Raw genomic sequence first — 20,392 nt, 5'->3', positions numbered from 1 at the left:
GTCTTATTTGTGGCGTTGCCACACGTTGGAATTCCACCCTCCATATGTTGGACAGACTATACGAACAAAGAAAACCATCACCGATTTCTTGATGATCCAAGCAGATAGGAGTACTCCCCTTTGTAACTTCAATGTGAACCAGTGGCAGCTCATATGTGACACCTGCCGTTTGCTGAGGCCCTTTTGAGGAAGCCTCATTATTTGTGAGTCGCCTGGATTACGCCATGAACGACGAAATTCCACTCCCACATTTCCTACAACAAATGATTGAAACGATGGCTGGTCACGGCAATGGAGATGTTGCGCCTACATCTCAAGGTTACATGAGCCCTGTGGTGGCTGTACTGGAGGATGAGGGGCAGAATGAAACACAGTTTAGGTCGGATGAGATGGCCGATGTTTCTAGTCATCGGACAGAAGAGGAGGAGCAGGAGCAGCCAGAGGAGCTGGAAGGCTATGAGGAAGGCGAGACAGAGGACCCAGACACACCGTGGCAGTGTGCAGTGGAGATGGAGGCAGGTAGTCCCTCCGAGACACTGGCGCAAATGGCACGATGCATGCTCAGCTGCTTGCGTAGTGACCCCAGAATTGACTTCTGGATCTCCACCTTATTGGACCCTCGCTACCGTCCCAGAATGGGTGCCTTTTTTTACACCCACTGAGAGGGAGGACAAACTGACCTACTACAGAGAGATCCTATGTAGTCAGTTGGCCAATGCCTATCGGCGACATGGTCCATCCACTCGCAGATCACACTTTGGGGGCCCTCTGCGCTCACCTTCCACTGCCATGGCTGCTGGGGATAGGAGGGGTGGCAGGAGCAGTACCAGCTCAATCAGCAGCAGCCTGAGTCTACAGTCGCTGATGAGTAGCTTTCTTCACCCGCATAGTGAAGCAACTCATCAGCAGCAGGTGGACATGGAGCAGGACCTGAACCAGCTGGTGGTGGCATACCTTGACAAGGCCATGCCAACAAACATTGAAGATCCGCTGGACTTCTGGGCAGCCAAACTTTTATTTTATTTTTTTTATTTTTTATTTTTTTCAATAATTTTTTTTATTAGCAATTTCACAAAGTTATTACAATGTAAAGCAGTAGGGACAGACGCAGCTGTCGAACTTTTTCATATAAACAAACAATTACAAAAGTTTTAGAAGTACACAAATCAATATTATTCTATTGTGCCTAATACCTCCAGAAACACTCATTTGGCATCTCTCTTAGGTGAATGATGACCAGGGGTAGGGTCTCTTTCCACCCAAGCTCTCCCTTGGAGTATTGCCAAAGGGAGAGGCTGGGCAGCCAAACTTGATTTATGGCCGCAACTAGCAGAGTTTGCCCTGGAAAAGCTGTCCTGCCCGGCCAGTAGTGTGCCATCAGAGCGGGGGTTTAGTGCGGCAGAGGCCATAGTCACCCCAAGGCGAACTCGTCTGTCCACTAAAAATGTGGACAGACTGACGTTTGTCAAGATGAATCAAGGATGGATCAGACAGGATTTCCAGCTACCAATGCCAGATTCCTCAGAGTAGATTGAGACCATGCTGCTACACCAACACTTCACAATTATGAAACTATTTTGTGTTAACAATTAGGGTTATGAAACCCTCTTTGGTACTGCGAATGCCTGATCCTGACTCATCCTGTGTCTTTCAGGAACTACTTGCATTACTGACGCTTCTGGGCTTGGCCCTTTAATTTTATAAGGTTTAGCAGTAGCTAAATACATGCTCAATGCAAATTTCAACATTGATCTGTGAATGTAAGGGGTTATGAAACCCTCTTGGGTACTGTGAATGCCTGCTCCTGACTCATCCTGTGTCTTTCAGGAACTACTTGCCTCACTGACGCTTCTGGGCTTGGCCCTTTAATTTGTGGATGTTTAGCAGTAGCTAAATACATGCTTCATGCAAATTTCAACATTGATCTTTAAATGTAAGGGGTTATGAAACCCTCTTCAGTACTGCGAATGCCTGCTCCTGGCTTCACTGATGCTTCTGGCCTTGGGCCTTTAATTTTTGGATGTTTAGCAGTAGCTAAATACATGCTTAATGCATATTTCAACATTGATCTTTAGTAAAGGGGTAATGAAACCCTCTTGGGTACTGCGAATGCCTGCTCCTGACTCATCCTGTGTCTTTCAGGAACTTCTTGCCTCATTGATGCTTCTGGCCTTGGGCCTTTATTTTTTGGAAGTTTAGCAGTAGTTAATACATGCTTAACGCTAGGTAGTAGAGACAGGCGGTGTGCACAAAGGGCAGGGACTTAATGAACCCGAGCTTATGAGACGCACTTAGTTGGAATTCTTCTTTCATGGCAAATAATTGCGATTCCAGATCCCTATCACGAACGGGATTGAGCGGGTTACCCGCACTTGTCGGTGAAGGATAGACACATGCTGGTCCATTCAGTGTAGCGCGCGAGCAGCCCTGGACATCTGAGGACAACACACACCTGTTATTGCTCGATCTCGCGATTGATCGTGCAATGTAAGGGGTTATGAAAGCCTCTTGGGTACTGCTGATGCCTGCTCCTGACTGCTCCTGTGTCTTTGAGGAACTACTTGCCTTCATAATGCTTCTGGGCTTGGGCCTTTAATTTTAGAATTTGTGTAATAGATACATACATGCTTAATTAAAATTTCAACATTTATGGTGCAATGTATGGGGTTATTAAACCCTCTTGGGTACTGTTTTTTTTTCAAATTTTCTGATAATTTTCTCAGTAATAAACTTGAATTTTCCAGAATAATAACCATTACACCATTGAACACTTGTTGTGTGTGAATTTTTAATAAAAATTTTTGAAAATAATACGGAGAAGAATGAACTCTGCTTCTTTATTTCAGAAAACATTACTTTAGAGAAGAATGTCTTTTTTTTTTTCAGAGTAAGTTTTTATTTGTTTTATGTCAAGAAAAAGCAATAACAACCTTAACAATATCATGAGAGGCCGTTAGGCGATGACAATCAATGAGTCAAATATAACAGTGCCAATGTCAAAAAAACAGAACATTGAGAACGTGAGATATATGTTTCCATGGACACGATGTTCCTCAGGGGAGTCACTACTACTCATAGGGGTTCTATGTTGTCTTGTTTAGTGGGCCCCAGGGGTCATACTAAGTCTATCCAGTAGGAGGAAATTCGTAAGTATGTTAGCAACCTAGTCTATTGCATGGACCTGTATGGACTGGGTAAGGTCCAGCGGGAGACCGCACGGGTCCACGAGTGATCTATATACCCCAGGGAGCATACTCAGGTAGACCATGGGAGAGCGCGTCCAAGAAAACATTCACCTTGGGCCTCAGTAAGTGGGGATACCTAACCACAATAGGGTGATGGTAAAGACATGTGGGAAGGGTTAAGGCAGGAAAAGAGAAAGAAAGAAAAAAGAACAACAAAGCCAAGGAGGAAGAGAAAAAGAGCAAGATAGAGGGAGAGAAGGGACGAGGAGGGTGGGAGGGAAAGAGAGAGGTCCGGTGAGAGCAACATATACATTCAACAGTCCGAAGTAAAAGTCAATTCGGGCACGAACTCCGGCATCACCCGGGCACCTGGTGGAGAGGATCGGTGTAGACACCGAGGTTCAGCAAGCAATGGCAGCAGGCGGTGTATCACGTGGCCACGTGCAGGGCTTCAAAACTTTGTGAGGACATAAGGGCAATGGAGACGTTGCACCTACGTCTCACGGCCACATGAGCCCTGTGGGGGCTTATTGGATTTGGTCCTTTGTACCCACACGCTGGGGTCCGGGACACTCAAAGTTTGATTTAAATTTCTAATTAAAAAATCTGACATTTCAATGGTCTCCTCATGCATCAGCCAACTCCAGGCTGTGTAACTCAGGCAATATATTATTTACTGATGCCGCTGCTGGGCCTGGGTCTGGGAATTTCACATTTTCTCATAGGTAGCACCCGCTAACCAAAATCTTTTTCAAAAATTTTGAAAATTGTTGTGTTTTTTGGGGGGGATTGTGAAGCCCTGGTGTGTACTCATGCATCAGCAGACTCCAGGCTATGTCATTCAGGCAATATATGGTTTACTGATGCCGCTGCTGGGCCTGGGTCTGGGAATTTCAAATTTTCTCATAGGTAGCACCCGCTATGCAAAATCTTCGGTTTAAATTTCTAAATTCATCTTTTAATCTTTGGGATTGTGAAGACCTAGCGCCTACTCATGCTGCTGGCAACTCCGGGCTGTGCCATTCATCCATTATATGGTGTCCTCATGCTGCCAACACCTCCATGCTGTGTCATTCAGCCACTATATGGTCTTCTCATGCTTCAGCCTCACCCAAGCTGTGTCCTTCAGCCACTATATGGTCTCCTCATGCTGCCAACACCTCCACGCTGTGTCATTCAGTCACTATATGGTCTCCTCATGCTGCCAACACCTCCACGCTGTGTCATTTAGTCACTATATGGTCTCCTGACACTGATGCCACCACCAGGCTCTGTCATTGTGCTGCTGTGCGGCAGTGATTCTAAGAGCGATGCCGGTAATCTGCATGTTATTCTGAATAACAGTATTATTTCACTACCCCAGGACACTCCATATGCGTTTTAGAACACAGCAAAGTGCTCTATACCCCTATAGAGGCTTTATGTAGGCTAGAAATAGCATTTTTTAATATAGATTAGCCGCAAAAAAAATTGGATCGAAACAAACTTTTTCGGAAAATTCAACGAATCGGCCAAATCGAATTTTTCAAAAGTTCGCTCATCTCTAATTATAACATTTAACAAGGTCATGACAGGTACTCTTTAAATGCATGTAAAATTTCACTATGAATGATTTAGGTTAATCCCAGGTAGAAATACCAATGGGGGAGATTTATCAAAACCTGTGCTGAGGAAAAGTTGCCCATAGTAACCAGTAGTAATCAGATTGCTTCTTTAATGTTGCACAGGCCCTTTTAAAAATGAAAGAAGTGATCTGGGTGACTTTTCCTCTGCACAGGTTTTGATAAATCTCCCCCCATATGTTTGACTTATTCTAGAAAATACATGTAACTTGGCCTAAAATGCGTATTCCACATTCACAATGCTTTTAATGCGCATTCATGTAAAAATACAGGACAGTCCACTGCTTTGATGAGCTTGATCTGTAATATAATGTAATAGCTTCTCATTCTGCAGTGACATTGCTGGGATCTGTAGTGCACCAAGGGGTAATAGGAATGGGACAGGAGGTTAGTCAACTGCTCAATGCTTTGCTCAGCTTGCTTTGTATTATATTAAAGGGGTACTAGCAATGCTGCAATGCAGTGCATAGGGTCTTATCCCCCTCTTAGACCCACCCTTATGATGTCTCCTGATTGGCCTGGGAGCTGTATGTCCCATAAAGCAAGCATTGATTGGATAACCTGGGGTCATGTGATCTTGCTGATAGCTGCAAGGTATGCTGGGCTACCCTGATTTCATTTCAGTGTTCCCAGTACTTCCTCCTTTCATTCAGGTGCCAAAACAGAGCCTGCAGTCTGAATTTAGGATTCCGATACCTACCAAGACGATAAACAAGTCATGTGATGCTCACACCTCTTGTTCCATTCACTGGCTGTTAACGCTTTATGTTTCCATCACAATTTTCATCCAAAGCCTCTGTTTGTCTTCTGTACCATGCCTCTGTTTCCCTCTATAGTTTTTATTTTGAATGTTATTATTTTACATGCATTTTTTATACGGTAAGATGCCGATCTTGTATTTATTTTATCTTTATTCAGTTAATATTTGTCATGTTCACAGCACAATTTTAACATCTTTATATTTTATTTTTTGTAGCTCGGGCCCACCCACTATAATTTGGTGTCATTCTGTGCGCCATAAGTACAGGAATGATGTACTGTGTCTTATACCGATCTGATGAAGGGGGGAATACCCCAAAACAGGTATAGTCTTGTATTCTTGTTATTTTGGAATAAACATCTAACAATAATCTTCATGAGTAGTCCAGGTCCTCTTCCTCTGGAAACCAGCACCATAATAGGGTCTTTTTACTACATTTCCATAGATTTGAGTGTGTAAGGCTTAATTGTTATATAATTCAATATACCATGATCCGGGGTACAGTTTTAGCTGTTTATAACCCATTGTTGCTCACATAGCACTGCCCCATTTATTATTTTAGTACATATGGAAGGTAGGGTAGATATTGTTTAGAATGTAAACCATATAAGCACATAGAGGTATCTAATCATAAAAGGATATTCCCACAACCTGAGATATACTATTCCAGCCCATAAGTGAGGAGGATTGTACTCGTAATGGTCCATATATGTGCATACATGAAAACTTTATTATAATAAATATACCCATAATGAAAGAATATAGGCTAAGGCTATGTTCACACTTCGGAATTTCCATGCAAAATTCTGCACGGAAATCCAGCTGCAGCAGAGTCCCATTGAATTCAACGGGATTCTGCAACACTGTGCACACGGTGGAATTTCTGTGCCAGATGTTTCTGGCACTGAAAATCCGAATTCTGAGTCCACATAAAGAGTGAACCTGTTCATTTTTTCTGTGGACTCTGTACGGAATGCATTGCCGTCTATGAGACAGCGCATTCCTGTGCGGTCCTAGTGCCGACATATTATACCAGTCTCCAAAATGTCTGCGCAGAGATTTTTGGTGTGGCCATTCCGTAGTGTGAACATATCCTTAGACATAAGTAGTGATGAGCGGCATTGGCCTTATTCGAATTTGCGATATTTTGCGAATTCATATATTCGCTAAATTCGCATACTCGTTATATTCGCGACTTTCTTTTCACGTATGCGAAAATTCGCGTATGTGAAAATATTATTCACATTTTCAAAAATATATTATTATTCATATAAATTTTCTTTATAGTCTAAACATATATTCGCGCATGAAAAAAACTTGCAAAACTAAAACTTTCAGCATGCCAAGACAGCAAACAGCTGTCTGGGCATGCTGGGAGTTGTAGTTTTGCAACATTTGGAGGGCCACAGTTTGGAGACCACAGTGCAGTGGACTCTAAACTGTAGCCATCCAGATGTTGCAAAACTGCAAATCACAGCATGCCCAAACAGCTGTCTCGGCATGCTGGGAGTTGTAGTTGTGCACCTCCAGCTGTTGCATAACTAGATCTCCCAATACATCCTGGGAGTTGTAGTTTTTCAACAGCTGGAGGCACACCGTTTGGAAAATACTGAGTTAGGTAACAGAACCTTAACTGAAGGTTTTCCAACCAGTGTGCCTCCAGCAGTTGCAAAACTACAGCTCCCAGCATGCCTGGTCTGTCAGTACATGCTGGGAGTTGTAGTTTTTCAACAGCTGGAGGTTTGCCCCCCCATGTGAACGTACATTGTACATTCACACTGGCAGGTTTATAGTGAATTTCCTGTTTCAAGTTTTCCACCGCAGCACAAACTCCTAGCAAGAAACTCACCATTAACCCACCTGTGCGAATGTACCCTAAAAAGACTACACTACACTACACTAACACATAATAAAGGGTAAAACACTACATATACACTCCCTTACACTGTCCCCCCCAATAAAAAGGAAAAACGTATTGTACGGCAGTGTTTCCAAAATGAGCCTCCAGCTGTTGCAAAACATCAACTCCCAGCATTTCCAGTCAGCCACTGACTGTCCAGGCATGCTGGGAGTTTATCAACAGCTGGAGGCACCCTGTTTGGGAATGACTGGTGTAGAATATCACTATGTCCAGCCCCATGCAATCCCTAATTTAGTCCTCAAATGCGCATAGCGTTCTCTCACTTCGGAGCCCTGTCGTATAAGGGCCACATATGGGGTATTTCTGTACTCTGGAGAAATTGCGCTACAAATTTTTTTTCTCCTTTTACCCCTTATGAAAAGGAAAAGTTGGGGGCTACACCAGCCTGTTAGTGTAAACAAAATAACAATGTTCACACTAACATGTTGGTGTTGCCCCATACTTTTTATTTTAACAAGCAGTAAAAGAAAAAAAAAGGCCCCCAAAATTTGCAAAGCAATTTCTCCTGAGTACGGAAATACCCCATATGTGGGCGTAAAATGCTCTACGGACGCACAACAAGGCTCAGGAGTGAGAGAGCACTATGTACACTTGAGGCATAAATTGGTGATTTGCACAGGGGTGGCTGATTTTACAGCGGTTCTGACAAAAACGCAAAAAAATAAATACCCAAGTGTGACCCCATTTTGGAAACTAATTTTCATTAAAGTTGGATGGGAAAATGAGAACAACATATTTTTTCACTAAAATGCTGGTGTTACCCTAAATTTTTCATTTTCACAAGGTAAAAGGTAAAATAGGAAAAAAGTGCCCCAAAATTTGTAACACCATTTCTTCTGAGTAAGAAAATACCCTAAATGTGGATGTAAAGTGCTCGGCGGGCGAACTACAATGCTCAGAAGAGAAGGAGCGCCATTGGGATTTTAGAGAGAGAATGTGTCCGAAATTGAAGGCCATGTGTGTTTACAAAGCCCCCATAGTGGCAGAACAATGGACCCCCCTCTATGTGACCCCATTTTGGAAACTACAGCCCTCACGTAATGTAATAAGGGTTACAGTGAGCATTTACGCCCCACAGGTGTCTGACAGATTTTTGGAACAGTGGTCCGTAAAAATGAAAAATTTAATTTTTCATTTGCACAGTCTACTGTTCCAAAGATCTGTCAAACCCCAGTGGGTGTAAATGTTCACTGCACCCCTTATTAAATTCTGTGAGGGGTGTAGTTTCCAATATGGGGTCACATGTGGGGGTGTCCACTGTTCTGCCACTATGGGGGCTTTGTAAACGCACATGGCCCCTGACTACCATTCCAAACAAATTCTCTCTTCAAAAGCCCAATGGTGCTCCTTCTCTTCTGAGCATTGTAGTTCGCCAGCAGAGCACTTTACATCCACATATGGGGTATTTCCATACTCAGAAAAAATGGGGTTACAAATTTGGGAAGTCTTTTTCTCCTATTACCCCTTGTGAAAATGAAAAATATGGGGCAACACTAACATGTAAGTGTCATTTTTTTTAAATTTTTTGCACTAACAGGCTGGTGTAGACCCCAACTTTTCCTTTCATAAGGGATAAAAGCAAAAAAATCCCCCTAAAATTTTTAACGCAATTTTTCGTTACTTGTTGAAGGAAACCCACTGTAAACCCGCCCGTGTGAATGTACCCTGTACCCTGTACATTCACATGTGGGGGGCCCAAACCTTCAGCTGTTTAAAACTACAACTCAAAGAATGCACTGACAGACTGTACATGCTGGGAGTTGTAGTTTTACAACAGCTGTAGGCACATTGGTGGGGAACCACTGAGTTAGGAAACAGACTCTAGCTCAGTGATTCAAACCCCTGTGCCTCCAGCTGTTGCAAAACTACAACTCCCAGCATGTACAGTCTGTCAGTGCATTCTGGGAGTTGTAGTTATGCAACAGCTGGAGACACACGGGTTGGGATCACTGAGTTAGGAAACAGACTCTAGTTCAGTGTTTCCCAACCAGTGTGCCTACTGTTGCAAAACTACAACTCCCAGCATGCACTGACAGCCGAAAGGCATGCTAGGAGTTTTAGTTATGCAACACCTGACGAAGAACAGTTTGGAGACCGCTAAGTAGTGGTCTCCAAACTGTGGTCCTCCAAATGTTGCAAAACTACAACTTTCAGCATGCACTGACTGCCTGGGCGTGCTGGGAATTGTAGTTTTGCAACATCTGGAGGGCTACAGTTTGGAGAACACTGTATAGTCGACCACGGTTTTAGGTCCGGTTGGAAAAGCGCATACAGGGCAAAAATTAGCCGACCGGAACAAACGTTTCACTCCGGTCGACTCATTGAAATTAATTACCATATGGGCGCATATGGCTGGGATATGGGAGCGCACGGTTTTAGTTCCTCCCAGCCGTTTGCGCTCCCGTATGGGTAAAAACGTGGTGTGAACCCTCCCATAGCGAAGGGGTGGGATACTTTCCTATTGGTTGCTGGGTATGTTGCTAATCTCCGACAACTGTATTTGCATCATTCTCATTGGCGCACAAGCTAAAAGAAAGGAGGGATCAATATTTGCATATGTGAATATTCGCGCACCAGTCTCACACGATAGTATTAGAGCCTTCTTTACATCACACAGGCTGGAAGCAGAGAGGGATGATCACTGTCATGTGGACTGTGGAAAAAAATTAAAGCGAATAGTCGTGAACAACACTAGACATGAGGACTCTTAGGAGACACCAGACAGGAGCATGGTAGAAAAAGCACCAGGTCCTTCACAAGAAGCGATCAGATAATGGGGTCTCCCAAGATATTTAGATCCAATAACTAATCTCAATGTAACCCCTTTCAAATAACGGACTCTTCACTGAGGACTTCACTGTTGTTTATTTCTACAATTTTTCAAGTCAACTACAATAAATCTCCAGTTATATAAATAAAATATTTTGAAGTCCTTCCACTATGGTGACTCGATCCTAGATATTTTATAGAATTAAAGTTTTTATTACCTAAAGCTCATTCAGACATTGGGCCTCATTTACTAAGGCTTTTCCGAGTAGATTTTGTAGGGTTTATTATGTCTAATATGTCTTGTGTTAGAATTTTTTGACAAAAAAATGCAAAAACGCTACTAACTCTCCCACACTCAGAAAACCCAAAAAAAGGACGTGGTCATCGGAGAAAAGGGGCCTGTCTTGAAAATATATATATATATATTTTCGGAAAAAAACAAAAAATACAAATTTGCTAATGTTACTAAATGTGGTCGATTTGAGTTCTGGAAAACCCGTCAGCTCAGAACTGGTGTGAAAAGAGTAAAAACATTGTGAAAATCGCCAAATACAATAGTAAATACCATTGAAAAATACCTGTTGGAAACAAAAGCCCACAAAGAAAACGACAAACCCCATGTCCAGGGAGGCTTCCTCCACCGGGCGGCATTAGACCGTTTTCTTCCTTCTGGAGGAGACCAAATTCTCATCTTTTTTCCCCATGGAGCGTTGTCTGTGAGACTCCATATACCAACTGGATCTCCCCAATGAGAACCAACCCCCCGGAGTTCCCCCCGCAGTGTAATACATGGACCCTCTATGACGCCCATATGTCCTAATACTGAATGATCATTAAACCACTCGACACACAAGTCAATATGCAGGAAATTTATTGATTTAAAGTTTGATTAGAAGAAAATAAATTTTCTGATATAAGATTTGATTAGAAGAGAGAAAATTTGGTAACAATCAACGATAAAGAATTAGAGAAATCTGTAAAGAGACGATTGAGAGAATTTTCAGAAAATCGTCATGTGATCCATTTCTTCGGTGTCGGACTCATCGGTGGATCCTGAGTTCCTGTAGAATATAAAGGAGCAGATGTTGGATTATAGAGATAACATGGAGTCCGGAGACATGTACAAAGCTGAAGCTGATGACAAAGTCACCGGGAACAGATTCAGAATACAGAGATTTCACCTCCGGCTCTATTCACACTGCGCTTCTCCTGTGTGTTTGCTGTATGAGCCTGGAACGTTCTCGGCACATATGTTATATATTCACATAGACTCCTGTTCACTGGATGGAGACAAAAGAGCGTCCTCCTGACCTCCGGGGCCCGGTATATGTTGGGTTTATAGCTGTACGGAATAGTGCAGTCTCCTGTGTTACCCCATACAGAGGTATATAGCAGAAAATGTACACAGAATGACACCAGGATATATATATCAGGGGCACCCTACATATACCTCTAATGGACACTACAAGACGCAGTGTGAATAGAGCCATACAGAACTGTTTTATGATGAACACCGGACATTGTGAAGATATTAATGATGTTGTAGTAAGTGTCATCGATATAAAAATACTGAGGCCCCAATTATTTTTGAATATGATGGGATAAGAGACAAATCACTTATTCTGGATGTTTCTTGGGTAAATGCCCCATAAATACAGGACAACATCCGCCTTACTGAATGGAGACGATTTGTGTTTTGATGTTCAGTCAGGAGGGAAATATAATTGACAATAATCTGAGGCTACACGAGGGATTTCTGTCTCTTATTTCACACAATTTTTTTCCGCTGTTTAAAAAAAATCCATCATGTGAACAATTCCCTAACACAGTAAATTTCTTCTCCTGGAGCGGATCCTGTTCCTTACTGTTTCATGGAGGAATTATTTAGGAGATAAATAGCAGCATTTGTTTCATACTCACCAATAGTGTTGCTCGCGAATATTCGTGAATATAGCACTATATATTCGTAATTACGAATATTCATTTATTTTTATTTTTTTCCCACAGTACACATCACAGTGATCATCCCTCTCTGCTTCCAGCTTGTGATTTATAAATAAGGCTGTAATACTACTGTGTAAGACTGGCGTGCGAATTTTCGCATGTGCGAAAATTTGCATATGCTAATTTTTGTATATGCTAATTTTCGCATATGTTAATTTCCGCATACGCGAATGTTCGCATATGCGAAAATGAAATGCGAATATTACGAATATGCGAATTTAGCGAATATATGGCGAATATTGGTCCATATATTCGCAAAATATTGCAAATTCGAAAATGGCCTATGCCGCTCAACACTACTCACCAAAACTATGTGAAGGTTTGTTTGCCATAGTTTCTGTGATGAAGACCAAGTCCACGACCACCATTGCCTCCTCCAACAACACCATTAAGGGGAACATCATTGCCTCTATTCAATAAACGACCCCAAAATCCTCCCTGTTAAATGAATAAGGATTTTATTTAAATAAGAGAGGAAACGCTCTTGTTTTCTATCATTACAACACGTAATACTCTGTATATAAGGGAAGGTTGTGACATTGTGGAATATTCCTTTATTTCTATTCCTCACAATCTACAAACTTTCCGCTGCTTCTAGTGAATGTTCTTGTTTATAGAGATATACCCCCTGTTCTGCTCATCTCTAACCGACTACTGATCTATTCTCTATGACCAAAAGTATGTGAACCCCCTCCTCATTGTTCAGGTGTTTCAGCCACTCCTGTTACATACAGGTGAATACAATCATGCACACAGCCATGCCCTGGTATTAGGATAGGGCTACACAATGACTTTGGTCAGAGAAACAGCAAATCCTATCTAAGTCATGTGACTAAAATAATTTGTGTCTTGACTTTCCCCTTCTTTACTGATGACTTTATTACAGCCGTGCAGCCCCGACCTTAGTACTGAAGACCTCAATGGGGCAATTTATCAATATTTTTATACAAGTTTTCTGAATAAAACATTAGAAAAATTATTGCAAATCATCACAAACACCAAAGTTGGGCAGGAAAGTCACCTACAGGAAGTGAGGTCTATATTGCTTAGACAGACGTATAAATAATAAAGCAGGTAAATGGATGGATCAGAAATGCTGACAAATTTAACCCCTTAAGGACGCAGGGTTTTTCAGTTTTTTCATTTTCGTTTTTTCCTCCTTAACTTTTAAAAATCATAACCCTTTAAATTTTCATATTATGGCTTATTTTTTGCGTCACCAATTCTATTTTGCAGTGACATTAGTCATTTTACCCAAAAATCCACGGCAAAAAGGAAAAAAAATCATTGTGCGACAAAATCGAAGAAAAAACGCCATTTTGTAACTTTTGGGGGCTTCTGTTTCTACGCAGTGCATATTTTGGTAAAAATGACACCTTATCATTATTCTGTAGGTCCATACGGTTAAAATGATCCCCTACTTATATAGGTTTAATTTTTTTGTACTTCTGGAAAAAATCATAACTACATGCAGTAAAATTTATACATTTAAAAAATGTCCTCTTCTGACCCCTATAACTTTTTTATTTTTCCACATACAGGGCGGTATGAGGGTTCATTTTTAATGGTATAATAAGTGACCAAGCTTTTTTGGACTTCGGAATTTTTTTTACGTGTACGCCATTGACCGTGCGGTTTAATTAATTATATATTTCTATAGTTCGGACATTTACGCATGCGGCGATACCACATATGTTTATTTTTATTTAAATTTTTTGGAATGGGAAAAGGGGGGTTATTCAAACTTTTATTAGGGAAGGGGTTAAATGACCTTTGTTAACTTTTTTTTTCACTTTTTTTTTTTGCAGTGTTATAGCTCCCATAGGGACCTATAACACTGCACACGCTGATCTCTTATACTGATCATTGTTATCCCATAGGGAACTATAACACTGCACACACTGATCTCTCATCCTGATCACAGGCGTGTATTAAAACACCTGTGATCAGTGTTATCGGTGCTAGACTGCTCCTGCCTGGATCTCAGGGACGGAGCAGTCATTCGCCGATCGGACACCGAGGAGGCAGGTAGGGTCCCTCCCGGTGTCCTGTAAGCTGTTCGGGACGCCGCAATTTCACTGCGGTGGTCCCGAACAGCCCGACTGAGCAGCCAGGATACTTTCACTTTCGCTTCAGACGCGGCGGTCAGCTTTAATTGCCGCGTCTGAAGGGTTAATACAGGGCATCACCCCGATTGGTGATATCCTGTATTAGCCGCGGGTCCCGTCCGTTGTTCGCCGCCGGGATGACCCGATATGATGTGGGGTCACCGCTAGGGTGACCACGTGTCCTGGATCGCCCGGGACAGTCCCGCATTTGGAGAGTCTGTCCCAGGTCCCGGTCACCCTCATTCCGGGACAATGCAGTGTCCCGGAATGATCTGAGCCCCTGAGCCGCCGTCTGCCGACCGCTGCTGTGCTGTGACAGATAGTCACTTCCTTATACCATGCGATCGCCGAATCAAACCGGCATCGTATAGTACTGTATAGTGTGTGTGGCTCCTCCCCTGCCTATCCAGGTCCCGCTCCAACATGGCGGCTCGCAGGGAGCGGGAAAGACCGGTGACTCCGCCTGACCGCATTGATATCTTCGGGCGGACGCTTAGTAAGAGGAGCAGCCTGGACGAGAAGCGGGAGGAGGAGGAGAAGAAGATCGAGTACGAGCCCCAGAGGCGGATGTGAGTGCAGGGACTGGCGGAGACACCGACTAGGCCTCGTGTGCCGGGCTATACCCACAGGAGGGCACACACTGGGGCACAACCAGTCACGGCTCAGCTTTTATATCTTAACCAGTTGTGGTAAAGTGAAAGCTGAGCTGTGATTGGCTGTTATAGGGATAGGGTTTCTTTAGGCAGTGTAGACCCACAGCTGTTGCAAAACTACAACTCCCATCATGCCCGGACAGCCGTAGGCTGTCCGGGCATGATAGGAGTTGTAGTTTTGCAACAGCTGGGGGTGTACAGTTTGGAGACCATCGCAGTAGATTACCGCCATCAATCCCATAACTGCAGTTATAATAATACATGCTGCAGTGTCAGGCTCTATTCCCACCTGTGTTCAGGGTACACTGTGGTTATGGTGACATCCAAGGCCGCATTAGTGCCTCCGAGGTACGGACATGATGGGAGAATCTCAGCGGTCCACATATCTGTGCTGGGATCCGCACGGACCTAGTGTGACTACGTTTGGATCATTCTCTAAACGTAACCAGCTTTTGAATGCTGCAGATCACTCAATCTGAAGCACAAGTGGGATAATTCGGAAGATGACCAGGTGACTGTTATTGGATTCAATGGTGCCCGTGCTGATCTGAGCAAAGATGTCATCAGATATGTTTTTGCCAGTCTCACGTATAAGTTTGACGAAATGCACTTGTGAAAGTAAGTGTCCCTGAATGGCAGTTAGGAAATGTGGTCACCATAGTCACCGCGTGACCCCGCGGCATATCGCAGGAGCCGGCGGAGGACTTAAATATACGCCCTTCATCGTTAAGGGGTTAAACTAATGTCTTTGTCGTCCATAAAAAAAACTTTCACCAGCTGACCGTGAATGAGAAGCCGTCCTTCTGAGTGTGACCAGCCGAAGGTCAAACTATCATAGACTTTCAGAAGCAGAAACACATAGAGATGTCTGTATACGATCCCTGCATGAGATTTCTATGGATCAGTCACACAACAAATACATCAATACAGATTCACACGTGTGTATTATGGCCAAGTGTCCCGTCTTGACTGCAGCTTTACTGACCTGGACTCAGCATCATTGGGGTCTGCAATGTGTGAGATCAGGTAAGTCGCCCCTCTGGTCAGGGTGGGACACTTGGGTGTAATTACCTCTTGTGTAAGTGTCCTAAGACAGATAGCGCCTACCCCATAAGATGACCCCATGTATTGCCAAAATGATTCCGACCATACAGACCATACTTACCACTGGGCATAAAAACTTCACAACGCTACCAGTAAGGTGGTTATCCTGCATTATTAAAATATATAGAATTCATTTCAGCATCAGTGTCTGGATTATTATAATATAACAAGACTATAGATTATAATAAACTACGATAGATGTTCTACTAATCTAGGAAACATTACCTTTAGGCTAGGTTTCCACTTTTTTTTTTCTGGCGTTTTTTATTTATTTATTTATTTATTTTTAACCAAAAACACCAGAAAAACTGCCATAGATTTTCCATGCATTTTTTTTTCTGCCATTTTTTCCCTTTGAGTGGAAATTGCATTTTTAGGCCCCTTTGGCGTTTTTCTTCAAAATCTGTTGGGTTCTCGCGGGCGTCCTCCATTTACCCCTCAGGTGCCGGGATCAATACAGATCCCATCATCTGCGGCAGTGCGCGATTTGAATGAATGATCGGATTGCCCGCATCGCTGCTGCGGGGATCCGATCATTCAGAACGCCGCACGGAGATCCCCTCTCCTTCCTCCGTTCGGCTCCCGGCATCTCCTGCTCTGGTCTGTGATCGAGCAGACCAGAGCAGAAGATGACCGAAAACACTGATCTGTTCTGTGTCCTATACATAGAACAGATCAGTATTAGCAATCATGGTATTGCTATGAATAGTCCCCTATGGGGACTATTCAAGTGTAAAAAAAATGTAAAAAAATGTAAAAGTAAAAGTAAAAAAAAAAGTGAAAAATCCCCTCCCCCAATAAAAAAGTAAAACGTCCGTTTTTTACTATTTTACCCCCAAAAAGCGTAATTTTTTTTTTATAGACATATTTGGTATTGCCGCGTGCGTAAATGTCCGAACTATTGAAATAAAATGTTTATCATCCCGTACGGTGAACGACGTGAATGAAAAAAAAAAAGTCAAAAATTCCTACTTTTTTAATACATTTTATTAAAAAAAAATGTATTAAAAGTTTTTTATATGCAAATGTGGTATCAAAAAAAAGTACAGATCATGGCGCAAAAAAAAAATTAGCCCCCATACCGCCGCTTATACGGAAAAATAAAAAAGTTATAGGTCATCAAAATAAAGGGATTATAAACATACTAATTTGGTTAAAAAGTTTGTGATTTTTTTTAAGCGCAACAATAAAAGAAAAGTATGTATTAATGGGTATCATTTTAATCGTATTGACCCTCAGAATAAAGAACACATGTCATTTTTACCATAAATTGTACGGCGTGAAAACGAAACCTTCCAAAATTAGCAAAATTGCATTTTTCGTTTTAATTTCCCCACAAAAATAGTGTTTTTTGGTTGCGCCATACATTTTATGATATAATGAGTTATGTCATTACAAAGGACAACTGGTCGCGCAAAAAACAAGCCCTCATACTAGTCTGTGGATGAAAATATAAAAGAGTTATGATTTTTAGAAGGCGAGGAGGAAAAAATGAAAACGTAAAAATCCTTAAGGCCAAAATGGGCTGAGTCCTTAAGGGGTTAAACAGAGATATATTTATTTGTTCGGCAAGGGACTTAAAATATAGCCGACATTAATAAAAATGTAGTGTGTGTGTGTTTATTAAATATATTTTAGATAGTACTACTACTCCCAGCATGGAACACACTGTTCCATGATAGGAGTAGTAGTTCCTGTACTAATAGACAGTTCCCCCGGGTGTCACTCATGACACCGGATGCGATGTCCATAATATAACAGAGATGCGGAGCTGCTCTATACAGCGCTCACATCTCTGCACTATACTCCTGCCAGTGATGTGAATAGAACACTACTCATTCATATTTCCCACCCAGAGTGGTGATTGGCCGGGTGGTTGCAGCCAATCACAGCTCTCAGCGGGAAATATGAATGAGTGATGTTCTATTCATATCACTGGCCGGAGTATAGTGCAGAAATACGGAGTGCAGGAGAAAGCCGCTCCACATCTCTGCTATAGATAGGACGATCCCATCGGGTGTCAGTAGTGACACCCACTGTTATCTGTCCTTAACTGCAGGTACTACTATTCCCAACATGGAGCACACTCTGCTCCCTGCTGGGAGCTGTAGTACCTGCATTAATAGACAGATCGCCCATGTCACTCCTGACACCGGTTGTGATCCTTCTGTATAATTTATAGATGCGGCAGCCGCTCTTCTATGGTCCCCTGCACTGACGTATATATATATATATATATATATATATATATATATATATATATATATATAACACATATTCATATTTCCCACAGAGAGTTGTGAGTGGCTGGAACCATCTGGCCAATCACAGCTCACAGCGGAAATATAAATAGGTGTATATATATATGGCAGTGCAGGGGACCATAGAAGAGCGGCGGCCGCATCTATAAATTATACAGAAGGATCACAACCGGTGTCCGAGGCGATCTGTCAATTAGTACAGGTACTACTACTCCCATCATGGAAAAGTGTGTCCCATGCTGGGAGTAATAGTACTACCTAAAAAATGAAAAACACACACACACACACACACACACACTACATTTTTATTATTGTCGGCTATATTTTTGTGAACTTCCCACCAACATAAAATGATGAGTGTTTAAAAATGTATTAAAATATTGTTATAAAAAAGATACATTTTGTTAAATACAATTTTTTCCATCACTACTTTATTGTTTTTATTATTATTTTATAATGGTAACCTACAACATTTTAATAAAAAAGGTATCTCCATAACTTTTTCTTTTTTGGATCGCTAAAGTCCAAAAAAGAATAAACCCCCCCCTGAAAAAACACCAAAGTCAAAATCCACATGTCGTTTTTCTTGGTGTTTTTTCACTCCCATAGACTTCTATGGGAGGAAAATGCCAAAATTTTCCCGAAAAAATTTCATCAAGAGGTCGTTTTTGAAAAAATGACAAGGAGCCCAAAATAGCAGAAAAACACCAAAAGGATAAAAAAAAAAAAAAAAAAACGCCAAACTGAAAAACGCCAAGTGAATCTGGCATTTTGCAGTTCCCTATTGACTTGCACCTAACATCTGGGAAAAAAAAACAAGTGGAAACCTAGCCTTAGAGTCCTCACAACGTCCTTCACTGCTGGAGCGAGAGCTTCACCAACATCTTCAGTCAGATTTTCCTGGAAGATGTTATGTTATAGATGACAGTATATACTCCAATCAGATATATAAAAAGATAGGTAGGTACATAGATAGACAAATATTTTTTTTTTATTACAAATTAAAACAATCCATAAAGATTTTCATACTCCCTCCTGGAGGTCTATGAACTCCACTGACTTCTCTGGGAAGAATCCTGATCCTAGAATCTAATGTTACTCATACACGAAGCGCTGAGAACTCTTCCCTCACCCCTACGAGCAGGGATCATGTGGAAACGAATAGACGGGATCTATAAGGGGATCAAGGGGATCGTCCGCATTATTCTTTGGTTGTTACATAGTCTCCAATGTGGTTGAGGATATAGAGGATGTATAATAATTCTAATATTCTGTACAATAATCTGATATAGTGATGGAGCGCATCGATAAGATGGAGGATGATCATATCTAAGACTCTTTTATATAATCATTTCTATAGATATTTATGTTATGGACTGAAGACTCTTACCAATGTATCGTCAGATCCCACCAAGTCATCCAAGACAGCACCAATCACCCTTGCCCAGCAGGAGTGAGATGGCACTGGTGCCACCCCACGATCGATGTGATTGGTCGGCCGAGAAAGGCTCCTGCTAGGGTCGGGTGAGCGATGCGGGCCTCATCTCAGTGGCGGCTTCAGGGTCAGAGGCGGCTGCGGCATCCAGGCTCCAGAGGCAGTGGCGGGATCCGGAGGGGGCGGCAGGATCTGCAAGTGTAGTGAATAGCAGCGGCAGCAGCAGGAGGTGATGCCTGTGTGCCTCCAGCTGTTGAATTATTACAACTCCCAGCATGAACAGCCAAAGGGCATGCTGGGAGTTGTCGTCATGCAACAGCTGGAGGCACATGACTACAGCTTTCAGCATGCCCTTTGGCTGTCCGCGCATGATGGGACTTGTAGTTATGCAACAGCTGGAGGTAAGCTTTTTGCTTGAAAAAATAAGGGCCTCCAACTGTTGCATAACCACAACTCCCAGCATACACGGACATTCAAAAGTCATGCTGTATATTGTAGTTATGCAACAGCTGCAGGCACACAACTATAACTTCCAGCATGCCCTTCGGCTGTCTGTGCATGCTGGGAGTT

The 20,392-nt window shown here is 42.3% G+C and overlaps 1 long non-coding RNA gene across 1 annotated transcript in view; it reads right to left on the bottom strand.

Annotated features, from left to right (window-relative positions):
- Window positions 1-11,117: 11,117 nt before the first annotated feature.
- Window positions 11,118-20,392, bottom strand: part of LOC130282521 (uncharacterized) — a 91,910-nt gene continuing 82,635 nt past the window's right edge. Inside the window, exons 3-4 of the long non-coding RNA XR_008846433.1 lie at window positions 12,566-12,699; window positions 11,118-11,318 (exon numbers count right to left, since the gene is read on the bottom strand). This is a non-coding gene — a long non-coding RNA (uncharacterized LOC130282521). The remainder of the gene's footprint in view (window positions 11,319-12,565; window positions 12,700-20,392) is intronic.

This window comes from Hyla sarda, chromosome 7 (genome assembly GCF_029499605.1).
Source record: "Hyla sarda isolate aHylSar1 chromosome 7, aHylSar1.hap1, whole genome shotgun sequence".
Lineage (NCBI taxonomy): Eukaryota > Metazoa > Chordata > Amphibia > Anura > Hylidae > Hyla > Hyla sarda.
This window is presented reverse-complemented; position numbering and strand designations above follow the sequence as displayed.